The 6,253-nt window shown below is 41.1% G+C and overlaps 1 long non-coding RNA gene across 2 annotated transcripts; it reads left to right on the forward strand.

Moving 5' to 3' along the window:
- Window positions 1-602: 602 nt before the first annotated feature.
- On the forward strand, window positions 603-5,846 carry LOC128406762 (uncharacterized). Of its 2 annotated transcripts, XR_008328608.1 has the most exons (4): window positions 603-1,454; window positions 2,375-2,491; window positions 3,012-3,111; window positions 4,889-5,846. It is a non-coding gene; the product is annotated as an uncharacterized LOC128406762 (long non-coding RNA). The 2 variants fall into 2 exon arrangements; XR_008328607.1 differs by having other exon boundaries at window positions 603-2,491.
- The last annotated feature ends 407 nt before the right edge of the window (window positions 5,847-6,253 follow it).

Consider the following 6,253-nt stretch of genomic DNA (forward strand, 5'->3'; position numbering starts at 1 on the left):
AGCAGCCACAACTCACCATTGCAGAGGGACAAGCTCCTGCAGGGTCTTTGACCATTTGGTAATGAACCTTTGTGGTCTGTATTTTGTAATCCTATTTTGCACTGGTGTACAGGTTCTATTTTTAATGTTGCTATTTTTAATTATTCTTAATAAAGCTACCTCTTTAACACTGGTAAAAGTCTTGGATACTTGGGCCTCTTGTTCAAACTGCTACTGAGTAATATTTTATGGGCTTGGAACTTGCAGAGACAGAGAGCCTCAAATTCTTGTCTTGTTCCTCAGATTTCAAGTGGTGTCTGGTATGAACTGGGACTCTGCTGGCTCAGGCTGGTTGGCCTTACAGAAATGAAGGCATTATTCTACCTTGCAAACTTCTTTTTACCCCCTTCTCATTAGGCACAATCTGGCCCAACAAGAATGGTCTCTCAGAGGTTTGGGGGCAGGTTCTTGGCAAGACAACCCCTTTTAAAAAGTCAAATTTAGCTACTTTGGTCACAGAAAAGTGTCATCTATCCCTAATTTGCCTTGGGGGGGGGCAAAGCAAGTGGTGGCTTCACCACTCTACACATTTTTGGATGATACTGATCCATCTTATTCTCCATTCAGGCATAGGGGTGGAAACAGTTGCCCTGGTAGATTTCTTATGCTGGGGTGCACTGTAAAGGATTTAAAGATCATAGCCTTGCAGCCAGTTTACTGTGTCTGTGTGAATTGTCTCCTTTGTGTTGACATTTTTGGTCTGGTACTGAAATTCTGGGAATCTTACCAGTACGGACAAGCATAGAGCCAAATTGCAAATGCTTCTCTGTGAGATGTAGAGAAAATGCATTTGTGAAAGCAGATAAGCTCAACTCCCCCCCCCCCTGCTGTGCAATAAACCTTTGGGAGAGCTCATATCATATTTTGCTGAGAAACTATTTCAGTACAGCAAATGATCTAATGTAGCTTGAAGTATTTATAAATGAGCATAAATTAGATTATATTGTACCATCAAAAATACTTTGCTTTCCTCACACATTAGGCCCAGGATGTATTTATTTATATCTAGATATATATTAGCACTGTTAATGGCATAACCTCAGGCAGGTTGGTGCAAAATTTAATTAGTGCTAAACTGCCTGACACAGCTGAAGCATAAAATTGGCTATTTTCAGGACTTTCCCATTTTAAAGCCTATTTATTGTCTGTTTACAGCTTCTGTTTCTTCTGATTGGCAGAATCATAATCAGGTGATCCAATTCAAAAGAGTCCTGACCTGCCGTGTCTGGCTTTGGATTCTATTGAAAGCCTGTTTGAGCTCAGAATCAGAGTTGCGAAGACACCATTCAAGAGTTGATGGCACAATTCACTCCTGTGACTTCTGCAACAAATGAAAATGACACTCAGTATACTTTTATGGTAACCTTCCAAGAAAATATCTAGCAACAGCATTCCGGTCAACGGATGATCTGCAGGTATGAATTAGGGATTAGAAAGAATACCATTTTGCTTTCTCTTGGTTTCTCATTTTTCCACATTTCCACATCAGTTTGCAACTAAAAAATAAACTCCCAATGAGTGGCCAGTCAAATGTCCATCGGAAGTCTTCAGGTAGGACCTGAGCACTCTTGCCATTTGGGATTCCCAAGAACTGGTGTTCAGAGGTAGTTACAGCTTTCTACAATTTTATTAACTATTTTTATTTATTATTACAGGTATATTCCACATTTCTTCAAAGGAGCTCCAGGTGGTGTATATGGCTCTTTCCCTCCTCTGAGGGATAATCACTGGCCAAAGGTCACCCACTGACCTTCATGTCTGTGGAAGGAATTTGAACTTGGATCTCCCAGGTCCTAGACCAGCACTCATTGATAGCATTATCCATGAATTTATCTAATCCTCTGTTAATGTCATCCAAGTTGGTGGCCAACTTCAGCATTTACCTAAGCTGAAAATTATTTTCACATATTGCATTTTCACTTTAGGAGAGTTATGGGGTGAACTCTAGACCAAGATCTCACCCATCCATCCAGCAACTGGTTACCAGCAGCAGCCAGCCTCTGAAGCTTATCCCATTGCTTGTCTCCAGGAGAGGGTACATCAGGCCAGAACTTTGTTGAAGAAGTCCAAAGTCTTTTGCAGCAAAATGAGCAGTAGGACCCAAATGCTTCAAGACTGGCTTACCACATTTTGAAGAGCAGTAATACACATTATCATGTAAAGAAGGCTTATGTGATATCATTAAGTCCAAAGGAAAAGGGGTATAAGAAAATTAATTACACAAATACACCACTGGGCATAGTTTCCTTTTCACAAACAATATATGAGGTGCTAAACCTGTTCCTGAAGATGGTTATATGCTTTGCTATTTAAAAAAAAAAGTGGTGTCCCCCAGGTGTTGCTGGACAGCAGGTGTCAACAGTCACAGCCAACATAGCCAAAAGTCAGAAATGATGGGGATTGTAGTTCAACAACCCCTGGAGGGCAATGCATTGTCTACCATTTCCATAAGGTAAGAATGGGAAATATAAGTCCACCCTGGAGGCACAGTAGACTTAAATTACAAATGTTAAGAAGAGCCTTGAAGCAGATTACTTTGTCTCAAATATATTTTCTTGGTTTGTTGTTTCTTGCAATCTCCGATTTATCTTTTATTATCACACAGCTACCAATGGCTGAAAGGGTGAATCATTGCATCTATAAACCCTGCAGAAGTTCAGAACGCTGCCTTCTTTTCCATTCATCAGATAGGGAGAGAAAGAGATGCAGCTATAATTTTAAGCTACCAGAACATTGGGGCAAAATAAAGGTTCATTTCCTCCCCAAAAAGTTTTATTTTTGATGCTGGTACAGAAGCAACTCGTTAGAGTCTCCAGCAATCATATGACAGGAGTTTCGAAGCTGATGAATATCACCATTGAAATCCTGGTTTAATTTATTAATGATAGCAGTCATTTGTGCAATGCAGTGTGGGATAATATACTTTGGATGTGGTAATTTTCTTTCGTCTTGCCCCTCTCTTTTTACTGCAGAGTATCATTGTCCTCACACACAGTGCCAATAAATAGTAAGTCTTCTTGATACTGGAAAGCCACTGGAAGTGGTGAAGGCTCATAAATAGAAATAAACCCGGTAAGCAAATTTACAGCCATCCTGGTCTGCAGTGCCTATGATCTACCACCAATTCTACATATATAGCCCAACTGGGTGAACAGTTCAAACTTACTTCAGCCGTGTTGATGGGCGAGTGTCCCCCATTGCATCGGAGAGATAGAGAAGCCCTGCATTGGACCTAGAACACCTCACCACTGCACTGCGCTTTCCAGCAGCTGCTGCCAGGCTGTAGCCTAATGGTAGGGCTGGCCCTGTTGGCTGGTGCTGTAGTAAACAACTGCTGCTTTGCTGAATGTGCATTGAACCACAATGTCCAGACTGTAAAGTTCACTGACAGACAATTGGATCCTGTCAGATTTGATTTCTGCCTTGCTACTGCTCCTTTGTACTAAGCCTATACACCCTACTTCTTCCCACTTCCCAAACCTTACATACATCACACCATTCGCTTACTGTGCAGCACCCACTCTACTCTACCTAAGTTTCAAAACCTATTAGTGTAGGGGCTGCTGTTTCATTCACACATGTGTTAAGGGGAATATGAGTTGAATGGTTTGTTTAATGTGCTTCTTGTGAACATTCACCAGGCCTTAGGGAGAATGTACAAATACAGTAATCCATTCACAATGGGAATTCTACACATTTATTGGTAAACATATATAACCTCCAACAGGCCTTTGGAAATATGCAAATATTGACTGGATTTTGTACATTCTCCAAAATATGCACAGTTCCGGAGGCCTCCCAGGAAATGTGTACAATTCTCTATTCATGAATGGATTATGTCCACATTCTCCATGAGATTTGGTGAACATTCAAATTGGCTGGTTGTTATGCACATTGACTACATGACATCTATTCTGCTTAATGCATGCATGCATTCATTCATTAAAGAAAGAGAATTTCAAAAACCCACTGGGCTGATAGGGAAAACAGAGAGTGTTAGTTAGAGGGTTGGGAAGCAGCTTGTAGAACACATTGAGCTTCATCAAAAGTCCTCCAGGCCAGATGAAATGCAACCTTTTACTTTTAACTAGAAAGGCAAAGAATCTCATTAACACATCCTTCACCTTTCAGAGTGAGGAGGCCCCATAACTTCCCCCAGCTAGTGGACAGATGAGACAATCATTCCTGCTGCCCCCTCAAAAGAAGAAGTCCCAAAGCTGGGCACTCTTGTGTCCCCCTTCTACAATGCCACTTCTTAGGAACCTTAGTGGTTGTGTGCTATCCTTCTGCAGAACAGGGACTGTTTTATCGTCACTATATCTGCCATTTTCATGATTTTCAGTCCTGGCTGATAATTTTTGAGAATCTGAAGATGTAGCTCCCTTGATGTTATCCGTCTGCCTAAAATTTTATCTGAAGTGCAGTTGTAGGTACATTCTAAATTGTTAGCAAAACAGCATACAGATGAAATGGACTGTTCCATTCTCTGGTCATTAGCTCCTTTTCAACTTTCTAGCAGATCAGTTTACCCATAATATCATATAGCACCTCTTCAAGATATAGGCACATGTCATTTCTATAAATATCCCCATTTGTGCATCCACTTTTTCCTGCACTTCAAATGCATTAAGCTTGGCTCTTTATTCAGAGCTTGCAAGTTAGAAATCTGTTCCATTTACAGTGAAAGTCCTAAAGCCTCCAACTATTAGAGCAATGTCCCCCAAATTTCTGGTTAAGAATATTTTTCCCCTTCCTTCTGGATGGAGATGAAGTTCACTTATGAAACCAACAGTGTTTCCTTTTCATGTGTAATGCTAGGCTTTTTATCCCCCACCCCTGTGTTTCCCAGTGAATTACTGATCCAGGCACAGCTCTTACTTGGAAGGATGGAAATGTGCAGCAGTGACTCACACAGAGACGGGTGATGAGACTCCTCTGAGGACAGAAAACTCTACAGCTTTCTACATCAGAAAGTGACTAATCACACCCAGTGAAGAACATTGCCACCCCAGTGGAAGTTGACTGGCAGGAAATGTGGACAACAAGATGAATCACACCGAAGCATAATGACAATATTCACTTTGGGTATGAACACAGGAAGCTGTCTTGTGTTGAGTCAGATTATCACTCCATCTAGCTCAGTATGGTCAACAGTGGATAGCAATGGATTGCAAGGGTTTCAGACAAGGATGTTTTATCCACACTAGCTAGAAATGTTGGGGCCTGCCCATGAGTTTGGAGTTCGCATCATCATACAATCCTTTCTTAACTTAAATTCCTTCACCCCTAGCTAATTATGCTGATATAAGACCAGCCACTGCTTCTTTTCTGTTCTGCTGTAGCTCACTCCTGATGTGGTTTATGTTACTTCTCATAATTCCTTCATTTGGCATAAATTATTTTGGGGCTTTGCTTGCCCAATCACTTATGATTCCTTGCCCCCCTCCCAAACTCAACTCTCCCTAGACCAACTTTATTTCCTTTCTCTGTCTTTGCACTCTCCTGCCACTGTCTCATGTTATCTTGCTCCCTTTCCTTGCTTAATCACCCAGGGACCTTTAGAAGTTGCTCCTCTGCCTTCATCAAGCTGCTGGTCAAGCATCTCCACTTTTTCTGCAGTTTGGCTCTGCCCCAGCAACCCAAGTCCTAAACAGGGATGGAAGGACCTGTTAATTTCAGTTCTCAATGTTTTTCGTTTTTGTCAGTCTTAAATCCAGCTCTTCACATCTCATAGCATTTTGAATTTTAAAAAATCTGCAAGAGAATTTTAGTGTGAATGTCTTTTAATAAACACATTTTTAAATACAGTTTGAACTGACACACATTTTTGCAAGGAATTTTCCCTAAATGCATTTTATATGTTACTTTCACTGATACAGTGGTACCTCGGTTTACAGACGCTTCCAGTTACAGACTCTGCTAACCCACAAATAGTACCTTGGGTTAAGAACTTTGCTTCAGGATGAGAACAGAAATCATGCGGCAGCGGCGCAGCAGCAGTGGAGGCCCCATTAGCTAAAGTGGTGCTTCAGGTTAAGAACAGTTTCAAGTTAAGAACGGACCTCCAGAACGAATTAAGTTCGTAACCAGAGGTACCACTGTATATTCATTTTAATGCACACATTCTCTCGATGCATGGATGTTTTTGTACATATAAGTTGGCTGGACAACTACATAGAATCATAAAATAATAGAGATGGAAGGGACCCTGAGG

Source organism: Podarcis raffonei, chromosome Z (assembly GCF_027172205.1).
Source record: "Podarcis raffonei isolate rPodRaf1 chromosome Z, rPodRaf1.pri, whole genome shotgun sequence".
NCBI lineage: Eukaryota > Metazoa > Chordata > Lepidosauria > Squamata > Lacertidae > Podarcis > Podarcis raffonei.